Here is a 26,631-nt window from a genome sequence, read left to right as displayed (position 1 = left end):
TGACCAATAGCCGCCGCCTGCTCACCAACTCCTGCCATACCACGTGCCTAGCCTGTAGTTGGTGGAAAAGGAAAAGTAAACAGCACGCCTGGTCACTATCAGCCGCTGCCTATCCACCAATTACCAGCAGAGCACGTGTGTAGGCCACAGTTGGCAGAGTACTAGGCTGGCTAAACCTCCTTGGAAACCCACCTTCGGCTATAAAAGGCATCAAATGGTATTATCATTTCATCATCTAATATCTTGTATAATTTACCTGATAACTGTTCTAGTATTCTTAATATACTTTTATATTCAAAGAGTAATATAGACTGATTCTCACGCCGGAGGGTGGTCACAAGGAGGAACCCCCCCCTTTCTTAGTGACGAGCTCACGGTGTCTGTTTTGTAGGTTATCGGAAGAACCATCTTGCCGGAATTAACCCCTCGTGGGAAACGTCTATCTAACCCTCAGGTTACTCGTAATCTGTCGGGGTTCGACTGGTGTTTCTTCATGCATACATATATATATATATATATATATATATATATATATATATATATATATTGAAAACCCAATCTAGTTGAAAAAAATTTGGAAACCCTATGAGTGGCCACAAATCATCCACCTCTACCTCCTACATAATATACAACTAGCTTTTAGCCTTCGAGTCACGCGGGTTTAATTAAATTTTTGTTTTTAATCATTTTGTAATTAATTATTTTAATTTAATATATTATAAGATAATTTGTTATATTCATTCAAATTTATATACTTGGATGTGTATTACATGGTTTTTTTATTATATTTATTGTTTATATTTTCGTGGATTTTAATTTAATGTATTGTACAAAAGTTTGTTTAGATTTTATACATATATATTAGTTTTTGTCTAAAAATATTTCTCCATTCCTTGATTATATGGATCGCAGATCACGGGTCGGTCCATATGGCACCAAGTAGTTGTGCTACATCGTCGTTTTTTTTATTTCTTTTTTGTTATTTTATGGTCTCACTATAAGTAGATGAGTTCAAATAATTACTTTTTATGTATTGTATAGAAATTAATCTATGAATATATCAAAGTTAAAAGAGAGGGCGTGATAAAATGCTATAATATATTAGCATTATGCTTTAATATTTTCCTAAAAGTACCTTTTCATAACAAAGTTTGATTCTTTTGTATTCAACCCTAAACTAACCTTTGTTGTCTTTCATTTCAATCCTAAATTCTATTTGTTGTACTTTAAGTATTAACCATGGGGCACCGTAATGGACATCCCCCGTATTATGGGGGTTGTTTTATATTATCCGTTTCTAATATTTATAAATTTTTTGGCTTTTATTATAATAAAGTTAATAATATACTTAGGGTTTGATGATAAAAGGGTTTCACAAATAATGAGATATTATAATGTTATAATCTGGTTAAAAGCTATCTGGGTTTGATGTTAAATTCATGCTGAAATGGCTTATAACTGAATTACCGAGCTTGGAACCAACATCTTTCAGCTTCTTAACTTCATAATCGTGTTTTAACCATTTCCAACCGGAACAACCAAAAAATTTATTTTTTTTTTTAAACACATTGAACAATTAACCGAAATTATTCAGCTATGGTTACCGTCTTACCGAACCGACTTCAACATGCACGGTTAACCAAAGCAATAGTAAACAATTTCGAACTATGGGTTTAAAACTAATAATGACTTTAACATAAAAATATGCAGGCAAAAATAACTTGAATTTTGGTAAGTGTGTTTCTAGTCACACATACTAATTCAACCTACTCACAAAAAATACTCAGAATAGTTTAACACAATAAGTAGAGTTTATAGTTAGGATAGATCAAGCCATATCTACCACTTCATACTATAAAAAATTAACACCATATTCAATAAACAAATTATTGGACCGTTTTCATGTTCGTTACTAAAATTCATATACCACCACATCCAGACAACCCGAGATCTTGGAATCATATTAAAGTCTTCTTCCCGTCCTTTATTTTAAAATGGCTTTTTGTTGTGGTGTAATATGTCCCGATAAGTGTTACCTATTTAAATAGTAGATGTAAAGTTAAACTTGAAGTTATTATAAAATTAGTCACTTACAAAGAGAGAGGAATGATCTTTGTCTTCAACCAATGGTCATATAACTTTCTATTTAGACCATAAGGCGAATTCGCGTAAGAATCCTGCAAAACGTAACAAAGATTTTTAAAAAAACTTAAGTTATATATGTTGCATGATGGTCAACAATATTACAATACCTCTAGATTCAACGTTTTGGTTGCTTCCCACTTGAAGTTAGCTGCATTAACCCCCCATCTATATTTCCATTTCTTGGTTGAAAGATTTTCAATCCCTTCTTTTGTTAATTTGTACTCCAGGTGATCGGAGAACGAACTGCATCAAGATAATAACATTTAGTGCAAAATATTATATATGTCATCTGTTTAACTCCTCTTTTTCTAGGCCGGTAAATGAACCGAACAAACACAACCATGCCCATGTTCATTTATTTAACTTTAACAGACGTAACGAACTATAAATGAATTAACCGAGCCGAACAGATAACCGATCATCATTAAGACTGTTAACCAATAATTGTGGGTTTGCATGTTTAAAAACAGATTCATTTTTTAAAGCTTTTAATTAAAAATTGTGGGTTTGCGATTGCATGTTTAGAAACACATTAGTAATGCTGTGAAATAACGGGTTAAGGCTGCAAACTGAAAGGTGCAGACTCTTAATCTATATATATTCGACTTAACTAAACTGTAAATGAATTAACCGTACCGAAAAAATAACCGATCGGTTTTACCAAAAAAATGTTGGATTGCATGTTTAAAAACAAATGCGTCAGGGGCAATCTAGTAAAGTCCATTAAACAGAAAAAGGAATAGCTCATGAAAGGGCAGTTTAGGGCGTCTAAAAGTTGTGGGTCTACACATTTAAAAACAAAAGGATCAGGGGCACTCTCATCGAGTCAATTAAAGAAAAAGAACCACTCATGAAAGGGCAGTGCCTCCAAAGAGGAAGAAGCCTTGATTCATCACCCAAGTCATTCAATCGTTGTGCACTGCATAACACCATGGAACCAAAACAAAAAAAAAGTTCACAAAATATTTTTAATCAAAAACAGTAATCCAATTTGAATGTCATACTCATCATGTAATATAAGAATATTATCCAAATAATGAACAATAAAGAGACATAAACTGATGAAGCATAAGATAAAGTATACATATAAACAATACAACTCATAATAAAGGTTAAAAATATGATTTGACATGATATAACATAGAGAAAAAAAGGGACCTTAATGTAATGTTAACACCATATGAGAAGTAAAAAGGCCAGGAGTCTTCTCTGCAACTTTAAACATGGAAGCAAACTCTGACTTCATCGTTCTCTGCCATTTATGGTTTTAACATATTATGAATATAGTAATAGACAAAATGAATTAAAAAAGTTTAAAAATGAAAAGGGAGACCCACCTGTTCATCGGGAGAGTTTATCACAGAATGATCACAGGGAAAGACTTTAAGTTAAGAAACTATGAAAATGGGATGACCCAAGTAAGATTCATTTAGTTACTACAAATAGATATGATCCTAGAGACAGATAAACAGTTCATGAGTCAATGTTCGAAACATTACAACCAAAAGAGCATATGCATTAGTTTATTGTCATTTTGAATACGTATATTCAAACAATTTGGGTTCAAAGTTACACATGTAAAATGCCACTTAAAGTAAAGTCATTAAAGCTTGGTCAATTTAGGCGAATATTTTATTGAACCTTGGTTCAAAGTAACTTGTGTATGACTTATGATAAAACGAATAGATCTTGTTTATCTTCAGTCAAATAAATCTCCATATGTAGTTTATAAGTGCAAATGTTTTAAAACAACGTGCCTCAAGTATGCAGGTACTTGGATGTGTATATTATATGTGCTTATTTTGACTTCTAGAATCATAACCAGATAAACAGTTCTTTAAATTGGCATATATGACATCATGCAAATTGAAGTATTTGCATGCTTAATAAAGCTTATGATAATTTACATGCATATATGTGTAACATATTAGAAACAAACTTGAAAAGTAGTATGCCTTACAAAGATATACAAAAGTTAAACACTGATATAAAAGGTTGCTGCTATAATAATCATCTGACCTGCCAACAGCTTCAATATCCCAACAACACCAAAAATGGTCTGAATTTTTGGAGCATGGCCAGTAGAGCTTGGAACTTCATCTACACAGAAGACAGTAACAAATTCATTAAATAAAATTTGAATGCATATGTAACAGATACATAAGGTAAAAGAATACAAATTATGAGTTATCTACCCATATCTGTTAACTTTGTTAACAAAGTGTAGAGAAAAAGAAATAGTGAACTTAAAGCAACTAAAATCAACTGTTAACTTCCACAACTCAAAAAAAATGTTAACAAAGGCGGTTTGATTGTAAGGGCATCCTGTAAATCAAAGAAACTAAATTATGACAAAATATTTACCTTAAAATCAAAAGAAATTAATTTACGAAGTTGCCTTAAAAATCAATCAACAAAATCAAAACTAATACCGGAATAAAATTAATGTTTGTTTACTAACTGTATAAACGAACAGTTCACGAACAAACATAACATATTTGTCAATCCCTTGCTTGGGTAACATATTTATATCAATAACCATAATTCGAATAAGTCAATTTGCGTACCAGATTTAGTCACGAACCAATTCACCAACCAAACTACACACTATACAACTCTAAATTCTAGAAATTTAAGACTTCAATAAACTGAATCAAACAACAAGTTAATCAATTTGCAACTTAGGGTTTCTAAAGAAATTTTAATCAAAACACACACCAGTCAAAAATATTACAAGAACTTGCAATTGGAAATTATCCAACGCCAGAATTGGCGATGGTAAGGGTCTGAATAAGAATCCTTTAATGAGGGAATTAGATGGAGAATTGATGAGGGGTATTTAAGTTGTTAAGGAGATTTGACTACACGAAGAAGCAGATTAGCAGAGAGATTTGATGGTGAAGGAGAGGCGGAGTGGAGATTAGGGTTTGCAAGAGAAAGATCAATTGATGAGTCTAAGCCACAGGAACCAACGAATTAGGGCAAAGATTAGATGGTGGCGTTACCTCTGGCAAACGTTGATCACAATATTAGGGTTTAAGACCTGTGAAGAAGATCCGTAAAATTCTTATGACCCGTTTCAAACCCATCAGAAGACCCATACCCACAAACAGGGTTAAATCAATGAGAGATCACCATTTAAAAATCAAGCAAATCTGGTGACTCAAAAAAAGGGGGGAGCGACCACATCACGACACGTAGGATTTTAGGGTCTTCGTTTATATATATTATAGATTTGAATGATAAAGGGCATTTAAGTCTTTTTTGTTTTTACAATCTCTCTCTATCTTCTTGAATGTTAATTCTCGCTTTCTCTCTGTCTCTCTGACTTTCATTAACTTCTATCCATTCATAAGATCTTTGCATCATTAATTATGTAACTCTCATAATTTATCTATTTAACTAAATTAATCATTGTAAAAATACATGTATGGTTAACCGTATCAGTCCTGCAATTTCTAGGAATAACATAAAATAATAGCTTTATTTCCAGCTATGTAAACATAAAAAGAATGTACATAATTAAAAAATTGGTAAACATTTAAAAACATGAATTTTATTTTTGAAAATATGTAAATTTACTTAAAAATATTTTGTAACTATAAAGAAACATGAAAAGTTATTTAAAAATATGTTCAAATATTTATGAAAATATGTTAAATTATGTAAGGCCTCGGTCCCGAGAGCCCTACATTTGGTGTTGGATTTCCTCATAAACACAGTTCTAAAATCAGAGTTAATTAAAACTTTCGCGGAATACTTAAACTCCAAATATTACATCACAAAACGTTAGTTTTTTTCTTAAACATACAAGTTGTCTTTTCATAAACATTAATATAAAACAGTCATGACACTTCTTCATAGATGTCTGCCTCTTCAGTTCATACCATGTGCCTCTCTTCAAGCCAACTGCTTCAACCTATTTGCCTGCGTGCATACTAAAAGTCAGCTACGCTGAGTGAGTTCTAGTTAATCAGTTAACATAGATTACATTCATATTCTTACTCATACGTGTCCGAAGATACGTATTTCGTACTTTAATTACTTTTACTTCTTTCATACATACTTTACATACATACATACAAACATACGTGCTTACATACTTTCTTTCACAATTCCCTATGGTATACCATCAACTATTCTATCTCTACCATCACAGATATTATTAGGGTCTGGTCCCTATCCTCACAGATATTAAGAGGGTCCCTATCATCACAGATATTATAAGGGTCTGGTCCCTAACATCACAGATATTATAAGGGTCTGGTCCATTCTCTCCATACCATCATTAAACCATACATCCATATGTACTTCGATGACCTGTTACATATTCATACACATCCACACACATACTCTTAATTCTTTCTATACTATTCGTATATCGTTCATAGACATTCACATAGCATACACTTCCCACTCAAGGCAAGCGTATTTACTAAACACATAGGAGTATGCACACAGCCCCGAAAAACATCACATATAAAGGGGTTAGAACTCACCTGTAGTCGGTTTTTTTCTGAGTTAATGGTAATGCCCTTCCTTAGCTGTACGCGGCTAACTGTGCAACAAGTTACGAGTATCAATTATCTATTACCACTACTTCGTATAACTACGTTAATGGAACCTTCAACTAACGGGGGTCCAGGGGCAACACCTCTGGTAGCGGGGTAGCCTCTAGAAGGGTCCAAGGGGCAGAGCCTCTGGCTGGGGTCAAGCTGCCAGGTCAGTTTGGAAAATTTTTATTTTCATTAATAGTCCTTTATCAAAAATGCATCAGAAAAATGAACCGGGTTACGTTTTACAACAATTTGGATCGCATGCAAAACCATTCGCATGGAACCATTCACATGGTAACCATTCGCTTCGCATGGAAACCATTCGCTTGGAATCCATTCGCTTCGCATGGAAACCATTCACATAGAATCCATTCGCTTCGCATGGAATCCATTTGCTACGCATGGCATGCGATGCGATTCCTTTCTGTGCGATCAGAACCTCCTTTTCTTTATTTTTACCATTTTAAAGCCATTTTCCTCCGAGGTCCTTCCTTAAGACCCGATTTTACCCTTTTTATGGGTTTTGGGTCGTACCAACTTTGTATACCCGTATTTTACAAAGTCCGAATACCACCTTTTTGTCCTATATCGCACTCGTTAGCTCATGTCTCATGAAGTTTATGTTTTTCTTACTTCCTACAGCCCGATCTGCTAATACATCAAGTTGCATATCGAATCCGACCTTAAAAACTTAACCTTTTAGCCGAAACTCACCTTTTTGGTCTCGGGTTCAGGTTCGGATTGGGACCAACCCGTGAATCTGGACATGTTATTGTTGTTTGATGATGTTTAAACACGAGATTTACCCTTCCTTTGGCTCGGATTTGGATCCGGGTGGTTAGAGGGAGAAAGTGTGTGTGTGTGTGTGTGTGTAGGGAGGATGGAGATGAAAATGAGGTGTGGGGGGGGGGGGGGATTTAGGGTTTATATAGGGGGGTCTATGGGCTCCATGGCCCATAACCCTCTCCTAACCATTCCCAAGCCCAAACCCAACATAATCCAAACTCTAACACACAATTAAATTAACATAACATTCCATATTTATTATTATTATTATCAAAAGGTGGGATGTTACAAATTATTTCTAAATATGTAAACTTAATTTAAATATTGGCAAACATTTAAAACATAAAAACATTTTTTAAAAATATGTAAACTTACTTAAAACAATTTTGTAACTATAAAAAGAAAAATGAAAACTTATTTAAAAACATGTATAATTATTAAAGATTGTATTTCAAAAATATATTTTACATATATTAAAAGATTGTTACATATATTGAAGAAAGAGTTTGCATACGAGATGATGTTTTTGGATGATGTTTCTTTGTATGGCTATTTGAGTGTGTCAGGAAGAAAGTGTAGCAAAGGTAGGAAGACACAAATTGTTGAATTACTTTGTTATCCCTTTTATCCTTCAAATGTATATAATAATACTAAAAAGTGGTTACTTTTATAAGATCTTATCTTAGTCATAGATTTAGTTAGATCAATGGCTGAGGTATGGTTTCTTGGGTTTTCTTAACTAGCAATTTTAATATATTCTAAATATATATATATATGATCAGGATTATGTGAAAACTTTTGAGACTTGAGAACTATGAGAACTATTTTGGACCACAAAAACACCAAAAAATAAAAAAAATCATAAAACAAAAAAAGTAAAAAAAACCAAAGTTCTTATTTACCATCCCGGTTTCTTAAAAAAACGTAAAAAAAAAATTCTCGGTTTAGCTAAATTATACATATATGTATAATATGTACATATATGTACACACATGTTTTTTCCTATATACTTATGCATAATTTAAGGTAAATGATAATGTATATATGTGTATATTACGTAACTAGAGATTAAATGAAAGTATGCATATGTGTATATGTATAATACGAATTAAAAAGAAAAAAAATCGATTTTTTTTATTATACATATATGTATAATATGTACACACATGTTTTTTCCTATACGCATATGTATAATTTAAGGTAAATGATAATGTACATATGTGTACATTACGTAATTAGAGATTGAATGAAAGTATACATATGTGTATAGGTATAATACGAATTAAAAAGAAAAAAATTCGGTTTTTTTTTAATGAAACCGGAATGAAATATACGAATTTTGGTTTTTTTTTTACTTGTTAAATTTTTTTTTAATAATTTTTTAAAATATTTTTTTAAAGGTTTTTTAGTGGTCCAAAATGGTTCTCAAAGTTTTTAATTTACCAAGGGTTCTCTTAGGATCCTTACCCTATATATATATATATAGGGGAAGTATATAATGAAAACCCATTTTTTGAGTTGTGAAAACCCGTGAAAACCCTATGTAACATCGTTTTTGTTTTTGTTTTTGTTTTTTTTTTGCACATGTAATATATGTTGTTACATTTAATACAAAACATCGAAAAATTAAAAAAAAAATGTTTTGCTATTTTTTTACAAATTTTTATATATGTTTTCAGAAGAGAGAAAAAATTATATTTACTTTTACATATTTATTAACTTTAATTGTGGACCACAAGATTTAAACTTTAATTAAAAACATGTGTTTGAGAATGGATTTTTATAGTTTTCACAACTTAAGTGAGTTTTTATTTTAGCCTAACTATATATATATATATATATATATATATGGGAGATTTCAAACGAGAACCACTTTGAGTTTTAAAAACTTGAAAGAACTCAATGTAACAATTTTCTTTTTGAATTTTTTTTTACACATGGGTAATATATGTATGTTGCATAAACGCAAAAAAATACAGAATTTTTTACGCATCGAGTTGACTTTTTACATATGTGTTACGGATGAAAAAATTAGTGTAACCACGTACATCTTTTTTCTCTCTCATACTTTGATTTTTTAATCAGATTTAATCACAACCATATATTTTAACCCTTTTAATTAAATGTGCGGCCTAGAATGGAGTTCTTAGGTTCTTAAAACTCAACATGGTTCTCAAAAGATCCCTCCTATATATATAGGGAGATGATCAAGAGAAAATTCATCTTTAGAGAGACAACTTAAAAACTCCTAAAGAATTATTTTTAATTAAAAATAAAAAGTATTTTCAAATTTCTGTTTTTGCCATACGTATTACTGTGCGATAAAAAAACCCGCTGTAATGCACATACGTATTACTGTTCGATACCGTTGTATTACACATATGTATTACTATGTATTTTTGAGTTTAATAGTGTTTAATTGCATATATTCAATATTTGTGTATTGCATATGTGTAGTAATGTTGTATTATATGGTAAAAAAATAATAATAAAATAAAAGTCGATGTGGTGCACATGTGAGTTAATGTTGTATTACACATACGTACTAATGTGTATTCGATGTGTGTATTAGTCTTATATTGCATATATACAGTAGTATGTATTAAATATATGCAATAGTGTTGTATTCTATGTAATACAAACACTTTTACATATATGCAATGCACACTATTACACAGCGCACTATACCGACGAGGTTACCGACTAGTTTTTTTTTTTTGAACCAATAACAACATATAAGAATAATGGGAAAAAAAAAACTTCAAAATTTTTTTTAAAAAAGTTAAAAATAGTTTTTTAGGAGTTTTTAAGTTTTCTCTTTAAGAGAATTTTTCACTAGATCCCACCCCTATATATATATATGGTAAGGTTAAAATAAAAACCCACTTGAGGTGTGAAAACTCTAGAAACTCATTCTCAACTACATGTTTTTTATTAAAGTTTAAATCCTGTGATCCACAATTAAAGTGAATAAAAAATGTAAATATAAATATAACTTTTTTTACCTTCTGAATACATATATAAAAATTAGTAAAAAAATATTAAAAATAGCAAATTTTTTTTTTTAGTTTTCGATGTTTTGTATTAAATGTTACAACATATATTACATGTGTAAAAAAAACGATGTTATATAGGGTTTTCACAACTCAAGTGAGTTTTCATTTTATACTTCCCTATATATATATATATATAGGGTATGATCTTTTAAAAGCCCATATGAATTGTAAAAACTCTAAAAACCCAACCACAACCTTTGATCTTTTAATCAATGGCTCACATTTAAAGAAAGTGATTCTCATGAAATATATAATAAAATAATAGATATAAGGACAAGTAAGGATAATATGGGCAATGACAAAGTATCTTTTTTCTCTTTCCTCTTATTTCGTACAAATCAGAATTTCAATAATACAAATGAAGTGATGTCATTTTTTTGGACGACAATCCCCCATAGCTTAGATCTAAATATCTATAATATATATGAACGAAAGTCTTTAAAAACTCTCTGGTTGTTTCTTAAATTCTCTCAAGTCACTAGATTGCTTTATATGTAAATGGAGGCTTCTCATGCATTTGAGCCGAATTCACGGGTATGGGGTTTCATCAAACCCAGATAGCTCTTAAACGGGTTATAACATCTCATTAAATTAACAATTAATCTTACCAAATATTTGATGTGAAAATCCTATAAAATAGAAATATACTAAAAATTAATATCTGCTTTTTTTTTAAAACGATATTATTTATAATTAAGAAACAATTTTATATTAAAAAAATAAGCAGGTCATGGGTCACTAAATCCAGATAGCTTTTAAACGGGTTATAATATATCATTTATTTGTGAAACCATTTCATTATCAAACCCTAACAGGGTGTTTGGAATTCCTTATTTTTTTATGGATGCTTCTCATGCATTTACCCAAATTCACGGGTATCGGTCTCATCAAACCCATATATCTTTGAAACGGGTTATAACATCTCATTAAATTAAAAATTAAACTTACCAAATATTTGATATGAAAATCCTATAAAATAGGGATATATTAAAAATTAATATCCGATTTTTTTTAAAAAAAGATATTATTTATAATTAAGAAGCAATTTTATAGTAAAAAAATAAACGGGTTATGTAGGTTTTAAACGAGTTATAGCATATTATTTATTTGTAAAATTCTTTTATCATCAAACCCTAAGTATATTATTAACTTTATTACAGTAAAGAAAATTAAAATCTAAAAAATAAATATTAAAAAATAAAAAATATAAAACCCCCATAATATAGGGGATAAAACCTAGTATAACTTAAAAGAATTAGTTGTCTAGGTTTACTAAACTTAAAATTAAGAATAATAGTATTTTAACATGAATATAAAAGATAATTTAAGAATCAAGAACTATTCTATCCATACATATTTATTAGTTATTAAACTAAAGTATAGTTATCAGTTTATTTTTATTATAATATGAGTAAGACACATTTGCCTTTTATATAAATAAAAATCATTGTTTTTAGATTAATTATAAAACCATGTATACTATTAATCTTCATTTACTAAGTCATTGATATTTTATTATTAAATAGAATAATAAATTTTCCATCCCTTTATGTAACGAGCACTCTATACATAAAGATGGGCATACAAACCGGTTAACCGTACCAAACCAAACCAAACCAAACCAAAAACTAAACCGTAACCGAACCGGTTTGAACCCGATATTGTGAAAACCGATTTTGAGTAGCTATGAACCACTGGTTTAGGACCGGTTTAGAGTTTTTTAGGTGTAACCGGGTTGAATCCGATGGTTTGTAACCGGGTTGAAAAAAACTAGTTTGACCCGGTTATAAACCGATTTACAGCCGCTGTAATTTAGTGATGACTATTTGTGTGCATTCAATGTGTTTTCAATACTTTTCATTTTCGGTACAATAATTTACTTTTTAAGGCAACAATATTCAACATTCCTTAAATATGCTCCAACCATAATCCATTCCATATATAGTCATTAAGGTTTCAAATCAGACGCCGCATTTAACTCAATATGGAAATTAGTTTGTATATTTAATGCATTAATTGGGGTCAACTAAAGCCTGCAACTTTCCAAATTCCAGCGTTAACATGCAAACCGGTTAAAAACCCGATTTAATAAAAACCGATGGGAAACAACCCGAACCGGTCACACTGGTTTTTCATTTTCACTGTAGAAACCCGGTTCAGGTTCAAACTGGTTTGGACCAAAATCGGTTTCGACTTTTTTGAATGAAAACCGGTTCGGTTTAACCCGAAACCGATTTAGGTAAAAAAAACCGGTTTGTACACCTCTATCTATACATACATAAATAGCATGCTTATAGAAAGAGATAATAACTTTTAAGTGCAGTACATGTAACCTTTTGTTATTCCATCATTTTAAATGTACAAAATTTTATAATTTTTTGTTGTTACACCACTTTTAGTGCACAAACACGTTTTAACTTTTTGTTATTACATTATTTTAAATGAATGGTATGTTGTAACCTCTTTTGTTACATCATTTTTTATGCCCAACATATAACCTTTTGTTACAACATTTAATTTTTTGTTCTTATATTATTTTAAATGGATAATGAAGAGGTATGTACCCGCCTTAACATCGAGCGGGGCGGGTCAACCCACAAGATATATACAAGACATTAGAAGTCAAAGATATTATCAAGGCACAAAGCCAAAACTTATGCTCAAGCATCACATGCTTGCACATATCACATATGCTCAAGCATCACATATGCTCACGCATCACATATGCTCGCGCGTATCACATGCTCACGCATCATATATGCTTATGCATATCACATCGTGCGTGGCGCATCCGCGCGCGGCGCATATCACATGCTCGCGCATTATACATGCCCACCCATGCGCGTGGGGCAACCGCGCGTGACGCGTATTACATGCTTGTGCGTATCACATCTGCGCATGAAATATCTGCGCGTGAGAATAAAGAGAAGACCTCGCGCATCCTCAGGATGGGCGCATATCACACGTGCACATAATCAACCTCGTCCTTATCCAAATCAGGATTAGGGCAACCTTGATTGTGCACGTCAGACAACTTTCCAGAAGGCATCTTTTTAAGGAATAAGGATATGCTGATGTTGACAGCTGCTAAATGAAAGGTGGACAGCTCAGCATGACTCATGGGTTACCACGTGATCATAACCAATGAAAAAGCACCAGGTGTCTCAAGGGACACGTGGCGCGAATCGATTGGAGGAGGCCAACAAAACCCTAATTTGATCTCAGCTCAATCAATGAGAACCCTAGCACTATAAATACATCATAACGTACACAGTTACAGACATTGATTCACATTGAAGCATATTCAATTACATTCACTGACAGGCAGCCCTAGTCAGTTACTTTCTCATACACAGAGAGACAATCACATAATCACACAGAGTAACATACAGTATTCAGCTATTAAGCAATACTCTCCCAATTCCCTTACTCTCACATTATTATCTTCTCCTACACCATACTTATTCTCACGCCGGAGGGTTACCCCAAAGAGGACCCCTCTGTCCCTTTCTGAGGGGTAAGTAACGGCGCTGTTCATTTTGTAGGTGGAAGAACACTGATCCAGAAGAACCATCGGTGAAATAGTATAATCAAAACCCGAGGAAAGTAGATCTGCTACCAGCGAGCAGATCCACGTTTCTTCATTGGCGCCATCCACTGTTACAAACGGCAATCAGATCTCATCAGATCTACATAAAAAAAAATCAATCACCATGGTTTCTGGCGTTCGTAACGCTGATCAAGCTCTGGAGGATATTGAACGTGAGGGTGTCAATGAGGGACAGCAGTTTCTGAGGGTGCAGCGTGATTCTACACGCACCACCAGTAACCGTCCCCTCATCACAACCCCTCACGGCCAGACTGAAACTCCTCCAGACGATCTTACGTTACAAAATATGGCCGGCGCGAAACTGAAAGGACCAATGGGTCCAGAAGAAGAAACAAATGATCCGAATGAATGGCTCATAAACGAGCAGCGGCGTCTGATGGAAAAGTACAATGAAATGGTCAAACAGAAGAAGCTAGCCGACCAAACACAAAGGCAAGCGTTTGATAAGCAGACTACAAAAAGGCCGCGCGCGCCAGAAGAAGGACATTCTGTTCACACTGCACACACTGAGTTCAGTGATGAAGAAGTGCATAGCATGAGGAAGACGCGGGATACTCATGCAGGAGGCTCACAGCTCCGCGCGCCTGTGAACATGGCGCCTGGAGCCAGAGCCGATCTGGATCTGCAAATGCCGTACAGCCCACCAGTCAGAGGGCAAGTGGACGTAACCACACCCTACAGACCAGCCATCTTGGTGAAACACTCAAAGTTCACTGCGCGCATCGCGCAGGCTCCCATCCAACACAAGACCAAGATGCCAAGTGGTTTGGGTAAATATGACGGCACGACAGATCCAGACGATTTCTTGCAAGGTTTTTACAACACGGGAAACCTAGAGAGCTGGACGATGCCAACATGGTGTCATATGTTTGCTCGCTGCCTAACGGGCGCGGCGCGGGTATGGTTCGAGAGCTTGCCGACTGGGCAAATTGATGGGTTCGAGGAACTATTAGAAAAGTTCCAAGCCCACTTCGTACAGCAGCGCAGGCACACGCGCGATCCTGATGACATCATGCACTGCGTACGCAGGAATGATGAAACGATTGAAGATTACATCACTCGGTTCAATCAGGAGTCTCTGGCAATCGGAGGTATAACCGAGCAACTCCTGCGCGTGGCCTTTATACAAGGCGCGCGCAGTGATCAATTACGACGAGCTCTCGTAAGCAAAGATGGCATGCCAACCACGTGGGCCAAGTTAATGGAGGCATCGCGAGTTTTAGCGAGAAATGAAAAACAGATTGCCCAAGATAGGGCAAGAGAAAGAGCGCATCAGGCTGAATCACCGCGCAGCAAAGAGAAGAGGGCCAAACAGAACTCTGTATGGTCCAGGTTGCAGCCAACAAGTTTTTCTTCCGCAGAAAAGCAAGCGCAACCAAGCTCACCCCAGCCCCAAAAAGATGTTCGTAATCGCGGGGAGGGTGACAAGAGGGAGGGCGGCAGAGATCCTAGCAGACCTCTGCCAAGAATATGGACTCCCCTCACTAAAACACCTTCACAGGTGTTAAGTACTGAGAATGTTCAATTCAAGCCCCCCAAGCAACTACACTACAAGGGACCGCAAAACAGTGGCAAATATTGTGAATTTCACAGGTCCCCGGGCCACAACACCGACGCATGCCATAATTTAAAGGATGCGATCGAGAAGGATGTAAAATCAGGCAGGCTGGCTCACTTGGTGAAAAACCAAAGAATAGAAGATGAGCAACCGGAAGGAGCCTCTGCCAGCAAGAAATACAAAAGAATCTGTGTGGCTGAGGGGGGACGACAAGGGCAGACGTCAAAAAAGAGAAGCGCGCAAATCCACGGAGATTGGCGCGAGCAGCAAGTCATCTTCCCAAGAATCAGGGGAGGCCCTTCAATAAGCAGTCCTCTCGTCATCACCACACACATTGCTCATTACGAAGTGTCAAAGGTCCTGGTGGACACTGGAAGCGAATCTGACATTATGTATGAGCAATGTTTCAGAAAGTTAGACCCGGCAGACCAAGCGCGGCTCGAAATTGTGAATGCACCAATCTGTGGTGTTTCAAATGAAATCATCCATCCCCTAGGCCAGATTCAGTTTGAACTAACTATGGGGGATGATGAGCACAAGCGAGCCGAAGTTGTCAACTTCTTGGTCTTGCCCACCACGTCATGCCACAATATGATCCTGGGTAGGGGAACGATTGCCCAATTTAATGCTGTACCGTCGCCAGCGCACGGCGCATTGGGGTTCCCTACACCAACAGGCGTAACATTTGTTTACCGCGATCATTTGTGCGCAGTGACAAGTACGCCGCGGGAAGGGAGAATGAAACTTCCAATGGCGGACAATGCGCCAGAGAAGTGGATTTTAAACCCAAAATTCCCAGAGCAAACTGTCACAATTGGCGCTACCATTTCAGACGAAACGAGATTGAGAATGAAAAGGTTGCTCACAAAATACACGTCGGTTTTCGCGTGGCAACACTCCGATATGACGGGGTCCCGCGAGACTTGGCGCAACATTCTCTTAACACGTTCAAGTCGGTGGAGCCAATTGCTCAGAAAAAGAGAATCATGGGGGATGAAAAGGCGAAGGCCATGAATGAGCAAGTGGAGGACCTGTTGCGCGCAAACATCATCCGCCCGATCCGATACCAGACATGGGTAGCCAATCCTGTGATGGTAAAGAAAAGCAACGGGTCATGGAGGATGTGTATTGACTTCAAGGACCTCAACAAAGCATGTCCGAAAGACTGTTACCCTCTCCCAAACATCGACGCAAAGGTGGACTCCGTGGCGCCATTCAAGCTCAAATGTTTCCTGGATGCCTACAAAGGCTATCACCAGATTCAAATGGCACCACAGGACGAAGACAAGACTGCCTTCAGAACCGACAAGGGTGTTTTTTGTTACACAAAAATGCCCTTTGGTTTAAAGAATGCGGGCGCCACCTATCAGAGACTTATGGATTCGGTTTTCAGTGAACAAATCGGAAGAAATCTAGAAGTCTACGTTGATGATTTGGTGATCAAGAGCAGGGAGGAGAGACAAATGCTCAAAGACATCGAGGAAACTCTTCAGCGCCTAACGGAAGTTAACATGAAGCTCAACCCGAGCAAATGTACTTTCGGCGCGGAAGAGGGGAAATTTCTTGGTGTAATGGTCACTAAGGATGGTTTCAAGGTGAACCCTGAAAAGGTGGAAGCCATCCTTGACATGCCTTCACCATCCACCATGAAAGAGGTTCAGAAGCTGAATGGTAGATTGGTGTCAATCAACAGGTTCCTAGCGAACCACGCCAGCAAATCTACTCCATTCGTTAACACTTTGAGGAACTGCTTGAAGAAGAGCCAATTCAAGTGGACGCCTGAGGCTGAGCAAGATTTCAGTGAGATAAAAGAATGTCTCATAAAGCTGCCCGCGCTAACAGCTCCACTTCCTGGCGAAACCCTTACATTGTACCTGTCAGCTGGAGACCGCGCCATCGGCGCAGTATTATTGGTGGATCGCAAGGGGATCCAAACGCCAATATACTATGTGAGTCGGGTGCTGACAGACCCTGAGACGCGCTATTCCATCATGGAAAAGTTAGTTTTGTCACTAACACACGCGTCGCGCAAGCTCCATAGATACTTCAATGGTCATCCTATTGAAGTTCTGACTGGTTACAACATCCAGCAAGTCTTGCGACGCCCCGCGCTCTCCGGAAGGCTGACAAAGTGGGCGCTGGAGTTAGGTGAACACACGATCACTTATAAGCCCCGTCCAGCAATAAAGGGTCAAGTTTTAGCGGATTTCATCACGGAAATCCCAGAGGGAAAGATTGAAGAAGCTCAGCGCGAGGTAGACATTCCGCGAGCAAATGATGAAGAAGATGTTTGGAGGCTATTCACTGATGAAGCCTCCAACAGCGAAGGGTCCGGCGCAGGCCTCAAACTGGTGGACCCTGATAATCATGAATATACTTATGCTATTAGGTTGGACTTCAAGAGTACCAACAATGAGGCTGAGTATGAAGCCCTGCTGGCTGGTCTGCGCATTGCGCGCAAGTTTGGAGTTAAAAGGCTAGAGGCCCATGTTGATTCTTACTTGGTAGCTGCACAGGTCAATGGCCTTTATGATGCCAAGGAGAACACCATGCCTCTATATCTAGAGCAGGCAAAAAAGCTCGTTGAGCAGTTTGACTTCTTCAAAATCATACACATCTCGCGCAGCGAAAACAAAGCCGCAGACGCGTTGAGTAAGATGGCATCAACTAATTTTGATCACTTTGGCAAAGATGTCAGGGTGGAAGTGATGAGCAACCCGTCAGTGCAAACGCAATCTGTCCTTGTAATTCATACAACCCCTTCATCCTGGATAACTCCAATAATGGAATTCCTGAAGGAGGGGAAGTTACCGGACGATCGCGCACAGGCGAGAAAGATAAGACACAAGGCGCAGAACTATGAACTACTTGATGGTACATTATATCGACGCTCTTATCTTGGACCACTCATGAAATGCCTGGATGCTGAAGAAGCAAGCTATGTGATTAGGGAGATTCACGAAGGAATCTGCGGAATACACGCTGGCCCGCGCATGGTGGTTGCCAAGGCAATGAGCTCGGGCTACTATTGGCCAGGCATGTACTTGGATGCGCTAAAAGAAATACAAAAATGCAAGGCATGTCAGAGCTACGCGCCAAACACCATGCGGCCAAAGAACAACTTGATTCCAGTGACCTCCGCATGGCCATTCCACAAATGGGCCATTGATATTGTGGGGCCCCTGCCGCAAGCGCAAGGGCGAGTGAAATTTTTGGTAGTGGCGGTAGACTATTTCACTAAATGGGTTGAGGCCAAGCCACTAGCAAAAATCACAGCTGAGGCGATGAAGCAATTTATCTGGAGCCACATCATTTGCCGTTTTGGCCTTCCTATGGAAATTGTGAGCGACAATGGCAAACAATTCACTGACAGGAAGATATCCAGCTGGCTCAAAGAATTGCACATCAACCAAATTTTCACTTCGGTCTACCACCCTCAGGGGAATGGCCAAGTGGAGCGCGCGAATCAAAGTTTGTTAAATGGGCTGAAGAAAAGGTTGGAGGGAGAATCCCATTCTTGGGTCGAAGAGTTACCTAATGTCCTGTGGGCGCACAGGACATTAAGCAAAACTAGCAATGGCGAATCCCCGTTCAGCCTAACCTATGGGACAGAGGCTATGATCCCAGCAGAAATTGGATGCCCATCCCATAGGGTACTCATGATGAGCAAGACTGATAACGAGCGCGAAAGAAGATTGGACCTCAACTTGCTTGAAGGGCGCAGAGAAGCGGCTATCATCAATGAGGCCAAATACAAGAAAAAGCTGGAAAAATATTATAATCAGCGCGTTAAAGAGTGCCACTTCAAGAAAAATGATTTTGTCCTTCGAAACAATGAAGCTAGCCGCGCAATACCCCCAGGAAAAATGTCCCCCAATTGGGAGGGACCTTATCAAATTTCAGAAGATTTGGGGAAAGACGCGTACACTTTAAAAGATTTGAATGGAAAAAAGATACCGCGCGCGTGGAACGCGGCACAGCTTAGAAAATGCTTCATGTAAAAGTTCAAATATGTAATCAAGGCTTTTAAGCCATCATGAATGATGATTCGCGCTATCTTTCAATATTTGTTCTATTACCTTTGCATACATGTTTCACACTTCCTTTATTAATTTGGAGCAATATGACAACACTATATTGACTTCAAAACAAAATAAAACGAAGTAAAACATACATGCGCGAGCCTTAGCTCAAACGCATTAACGAGTCTTAACTCTAAAACGTCAGGGCCTTAGCCCAAACCTACGAGCCTTAGCTCAAACACGTTAATGAGTCTTAACTCTAAAAACGTCAGGGCCTTAGCCCAAAACAAAGAGCCTTAGCTCAAAACACTCACAAACATCCATCTTACATCCCGCGCAGCCTAATCATAAAAATCCTTAAACACAACTAAGACAAAGTACATGCCATATCATAGTTGTTAAGGTCTCAGGTCGAGGTCGCGCGCGGAATCATAGTGGATATCTGAGTAACACATGCTGACATGTAATGGCTAAAACTCATACTTCCATATAAAAACCGCGCGACAACGACGCGCAAAAAAGGAATTGAGAAAAGATATCGCGCATGTCAGCATAAACAAGATACTGCGAAACCACTTACAGCATAGGACTATGGTTAAGTGAATAATTTCCTTACAACCTTGTTCTTATTTTAACGTGCAAGCATATCTTATATCTATACAAGCAAACATGAAGAGATGAATGGAAATGCGCAAGATGTGAAAAAGAGAAAACAAGTTTCATTCCATACAATTGAAATTTACAAGTATGATGAGTTACAAATTACAAGTATAAAAAAAAATATAAAATTTGATGAAGGGCTTCTCAAGTCTCCACGTCGACGTCAGCCGCTTCATCACCCTCATCATCTCCCTCAGCATCTGGCGCGGCCCGCTCCTCATCTCCGAACTGACCATAGTCAAGTTCTTCCTCCTCAATGGAGTCTTCTATCACGACGGTGTCAGGAGCAGATTCTTTCGCCGCGCCAGAGCCGCTGGCAGGGGCAACATCCCCCGCGCCACCATCATCGCCACCAGCCCTCTCGCATTCATCGAGCAACTTCTTTAGCGCGCTGAGGTCGGGCTGGTCAGCAAGCGCAGCTATCTGCAAATCATTAGAAAAGTACTGAGTACAAAACACTTGGAAAATTAATCAAGTAAAACTCATCAAGGTCAAGGTACCTGCATAAGGATGGGGATGGGAGTATTCATATACTTCTCCCCCACCGCGGCCATGTCCGCGCAGGCCGCGTCGCTCTTGTAAGGGTACTCGGATGGGTTCTTCTTCAACATGCCATATTCATACCCATCCGTAAACCCTTCAGCTCGACCCACCAAGCGCGCGGCAGCATTGCAGTCCATCACAAGGGCCTGAAACTCGGCAGAATATTTCATCGCCAAAGCGCAACGAGTCATGCCCTGTGACACCAGCCATTGGCGATCCTGCGCGAGGCCAGCAACAGACGTCTCGAGGGCAGGAACCTGGGAGTTTAATAACTCAACAGTTTCCTTGGTCTTTTTTAGCTCCTCTTTATCAGACGCTGCTGCCGCCAAAATTTTTTCTTTCTCCGCCTGCGCAGCATCAAGTGCTTCCTGGCTGGACGCTGCCGTCGCCAAGGCCTCATCTCTATCGGCCTGCGCGGCCGCCAACTCCTTCTTCAGGCGCGCAACCTCGCTCTCCAGTGATGATTTCTCAGTGATACTCTGGACGATAGCTTGGTCACGCGCCTCAGCCTGCTGTTCCAAGACACGCACTATCCGCGCGTACTTGGCAACTTCGGCCTCCGCCACCTGCTGCTTCTCCCGCGCAGCTTGGAGCTCATGCCCGTGCTTAATAAAGGCGGTGTTGGCACTTGCTCGATTTTCGCTGAGCTCGGCCTAGAGTTTCTCAGCTCGCGCGCGAGCATCAGAAAGGTTCCAGGCAGCCACCTTAGCCTCTCGCTGGGCTTCCACAAGAGCATCGCGTACTTTAATATAATCACGACGAAGCTCTTGGGAAGCAGCAAAGAAAGCCGACCCAGCGAAAATATGGTCGTTCAGCAAGTCCGCGCGGGTGCGCTCCTCCTGATACCTCCTTTCAGTAGGAGGCACGGCATGAGCCCAGAAGTCCTCGCATACGCCCATGGATTGGAAGGAACTGTCTTCATTAATATTCCATCTCGGGCGGTAAACGTGGTCACCTTCCTGCAAAACACAAGAAATGTTCTAAGTCATAAAACATACTTATATGGAGGTACGCGCAGCGGAGCAACAAATTAAAACATACCTGCGGGGATGAAGCAGAAAAGTCAGCGCCAGCCCCACCAGAAGTCTGCGCTGCGAACTCTTGTGGCATCGCAGGGCTGGCGCGGTCTCCCAAGGAGTCTTCAGCTTGAGCCCCCTCATCCTCCTCATCTTCTTCAATAGGCCTCTTCTCCTGCGACCTGGAGGGCTCCAAACCAGCCTCGCAGAGAGGGCTGCGCGTAGGAGGAGGCGAGGGAGGTCTCGACGCCGCCAGTTCGGTGCGCAATACGGCTTCCTGCTCCTTTGTAATCCCAATAAGGGGAGAATCAGCACTAGCAGGAGCAGGACCAGAACCAGCGGCGCCGCCAACGGCGCCAGGAGTGTCACCAGCAACTTGTACGCTAGCTACAACTCCTATGAACAAATCAACAAGGAAAATTGGTTTATGACTGGATCCAAAAGAAAAAATTCAGAAGACAAATGTGCAAAACATACCTTGGCGCAATTCTGTTCGCGCGGCGAACATCGCCATAAAGTTCATTCTACCCTTCTCAGAGGGTAGAACGGGGGACTTCGAAGCAGACCCCGGCGCACCCTCAGCACCTTGTGGCGCCTGCGACTGATCTGCAACCGTCGCCGGTCCTGCAAACATTCAAAGGAGAAAAGGTTTAATAATAATTCAATCAGATGAAGATAAGCAAAGTATACCTGTCGCAGGCGCGGCACTGCTTCTCTCTTCAGCCGCGCGAACGGAGGAGGTGACTCCACCATACCTCAAGTGGACAGGAGGTCTGCCCACTTTCACAGGCAGGGAAGCTAAAGAACCCTTGGTGGTAAACACCTGGGTTTCCTTAGGTCCCTTCGTTTGAGCATGGGGATGAGCGACAGGGGTGTCATCTTTCTTTTGTCTCTTACTGCCCCCTGCGCCAGATTTCCCCTTAGCTTTGCGCTTTAGTAGGGGCGCCTCCTCTTCCTCCTCCTCCTCTTCCGCGAGCTCCAGCTCGTAGTTTTCGAGCGCATCTGCAAAATACAAACAACAGAACTGTTAATAAACTTTGGTATTCTAAAGGAATGAGCATAAGTGCGAAGGCATACCAGGCGCGTCGCTATCAAAGTCAAATTCCAGATCCACTGGGATGAACATGTCAACGAAGCGATCTGGGAAACCAACCTCCCCAGCGCCAAGCGCGACGGAGCCACCCTCCACTTGATCATCATAAGCGGCGTGGATATAATCCTTGGTGACTGCGCAAAAACAAGTCAAGTGATATCAGCAAAAAGAATTATGTTCGCGCAGAAAAAGAAAAAAAGCAATGAAATAAACTTACACAACCCGTCGACTTGGATTACGGGCTCAAGCGCGCTGTCAGCCCACAGCTTACTCATGCCGACCCCCACCAGCGCCTCCTCGCAAATGCTCTTGGCAGGGGATGGTTCAGTGGTCAGCTTATTAACCCAGGCGCCAGTTGGGTTCTTGAGGACACCCTCATCCGCAGGCGCAGAAGAGATAGAGCGCATGGTCATACGGATGGGGATCACACCAGCCCTTATGTAAAAGAACTTCTCAGACCAGTCATGAAGGCTCTTGAATGAAACAGTGGAGCACTTCACCTTCTGACTGCGAGGAATAAAAGAGAACCAATTGTCTTGGATCTTGGGCTTGTAAAAATACTGAAAGCGCCGAGGAGTGGGCTCCTCGCGCTGGGATTTGCACATGAACTCAAAGTGAGTCACGCGCACGAGTCCAAATGGATGGACTTGGGATATATGAATCCCATAGAACTTCAGCAGTGCACCCACAAACCTTGTTATCGGGAGACGAAGGTTGCAGTGGGTGAAAAAGTGGCTATATAGGGATATATAGCCGGCAGGCGGGTCCGCCGACGTTTGCCCGGCCCCAGGCAACATGCAGCCAAACAGGGTGAGAAAGCCCTGAGAGGCGATAAGGCTGTCAAGATCAGCCTGCCTCAATTTGCAGGGGATTTCATTCCACCTCCTCACCACCTTGGTCCTCCTTACCTCCTCCGATGAGCCCTCAGCAACCTTCTTCCCCTTGCCTTTCTTCTTCAACGTCGACATCACTACGGATTTCACGCGGCGTTTTCGAGAAACGATTGAGGTGATCGACGGGTTTGAGGAGTCCGAACTATCAGACATACAACTGAAAATCAAACGGAAACTTCTGAGGAACAGATATTTGGGAAGCAGGGAAAAAGGATAATCAGAAGACAAAGAAAGAAAAGCTTAGAAGAATAAGCAAGAAGGTGAAGGATAAAAACTCTAAGGGCTGGCTTTTATAGGCCCAGGAGAGAGAAATTTTGATGCTGAACGGACTTCACGCGCCCCCACTTGCAGGTCTTGGCCAATGCGAGCGTCACACGTGTCCCTGACACTGTGTGAGGAGACATGAAAGGAAACTATACGCCTGCTGCCAGAGTTCACGCGCCCCCACTCGCAGGAACGGACCAATGCGAGCGCGACACGTGTCCCTGACAGCATGTGAGGGGACACGAAAGGCAACTGTAGCACCTCGAGCACACGAAATGTCTGACACGTCTCCATCACTGACCCACGTCAGCAACCGTCACGTACACAGACGATTCGTTTTCAACCAAATGGATAGAACTTCGCGCAATGATGGAAACAACCAAAAAAAAAAAACGACAAAACCCCTTTAAAAGACCAAATCAGTAAGTCTAATATCTATCTTACCGCGCTCGCGCGAGATAAGACACACATTAGACTGGGGGGGCTTGAAGAGGTATGTACCCGCCTTAACATCGAGCGGGGCGGGTCAACCCACAAGATATATACAAGACATTAGAAGTCAAAGATATTATCTAGGCACAAAGCCAAAACTTATGCTCAAGCATCACATGCTTGCACATATCACATATGCTCAAGCATCACATATGCTCACGCATCACATATGCTCGCGCGTATCACATGCTCACGCATCATATATGCTTATGCATATCACATCGTGCGTGGCGCATCCGCGCGCGGCGCATATCACATGCTCGCGCATTATACATGCCCACCCATGCGCGTGGGGCAACCGCGCGTGACGCGTATTACATGCTTGTGCGTATCACATCTGCGCATGAAATATCTGCGCGTGAGAATAAAGAGAAGACCTCGCGCATCCTCAGGATGGGCGCATATCACACGTGCACATAATCAACCTCGTCCTTATCCAAATCAGGATTAGGGCAACCTTGATTGTGCACGTCAGACAACTTTCCAGAAGGCATCTTTTTAAGGAATAAGGATATGCTGATGTTGACAGCTGCTAAATGAAAGGTGGACAGCTCAGCATGACTCATGGGTTACCACGTGATCATAACCAATGAAAAAGCACCAGGTGTCTCCAGGGACACGTGGCGCGAATCGATTGGAGGAGGCCAACAAAACCCTAATTTGATCTCAGCTCAATCAGTGAGAACCCTAGCACTATAAATACATCATAACGTACACAGTTACAGACATTGATTCACATTGAAGCATATTCAATTACATTCACTGACAGGCAGCCCTAGTCAGTTACTTTCTCATACACAGAGAGACAATCACATAATCACACAGAGTAACATACAGTATTCAGCTATTAAGCAATACTCTCCCAATTCCCTTACTCTCACATTATTATCTTCTCCTACACTATACTTATTCTCACGCCGGAGGGTTACCCCAAAGAGGACCCCTCTGTCCCTTTCTGAGGGGTAAGTAACGGCGCTGTTCATTTTGTAGGTGGAAGAACACTGATCCAGAAGAACCATCGGTGAAATAGTATAATCAAAACCCGAGGAAAGTAGATCTGCTACCAGCGAGCAGATCCACGTCATGTCGTAACTTCTTTTTGTTACATCCTTCTAAGGAAAAATTGTTGTCACATGCTGTAACATTTTGTTGTTACATGCAACTTTTTGTACTTGCTTGTTGTAACTTTTTAAATTATATAAGAAATCATAAAATATTGGTTTTTGTATTAGTGTAGTAGCAATTAAAGTAAAGTATATTATGCCTTGTATGTAACAACTTATATTACCTTTCAAAAATATGTATGCATATAAAAGTAAAAAATTTTATAGCATTATTATTATTTTATAGTATTTAGTAAAAAGTAACAAAAAGTTAAATAAATAATATGGCTTAGTAAAGTTAAATAAATAACATGACTTAGTAAAAAAAATGGGTGAATTTAAAATATATTGAAGATAAAAAAGAAACTAAGTAAAACAAATACAAATAATATGATTATAATACTTGAAATAATTAGTATAAGTACAACAAAATACAAATAAGTGGCCGATTTAATTGTTATACTCATAAAAAAGAAACAAAGTAAAAGAAAACAAATTAAGAGTAAACATATAGAGTTTTCTTACAAATTAAATATTAATTTTAATACAAAGTTCAAACTACGGATTATGTACTTACGGTTGTTTTTATTAAGTTGTAAAGAAATAAAATAAATGGTATCAAAATTGTATAATATAAATGAAAATAGTGATGAAAGGTCAACTCTAACAGGTAAGAAAAATGTGTGCGGGGAATAAATAAAGATTACCATAATGCCGTTCTCACTTTAAATCAAAAGAATAGAAAAAGGTGTATGTGGTAAAATATAGATCACATGATGAGTTTCTTTCAATGTATACATACCCTATATATATAATATAGGGGTGGGTTAAGGT

This window comes from Bidens hawaiensis, unplaced genomic scaffold (genome assembly GCF_021521415.1).
Source record: "Bidens hawaiensis isolate Kalapana, Puna unplaced genomic scaffold, B.hawaiensis_p1.1 tig00001143_1, whole genome shotgun sequence".
Classification (NCBI taxonomy): domain Eukaryota; kingdom Viridiplantae; phylum Streptophyta; class Magnoliopsida; order Asterales; family Asteraceae; genus Bidens; species Bidens hawaiensis.
Note: the sequence above shows the minus strand (reverse complement) of the source record.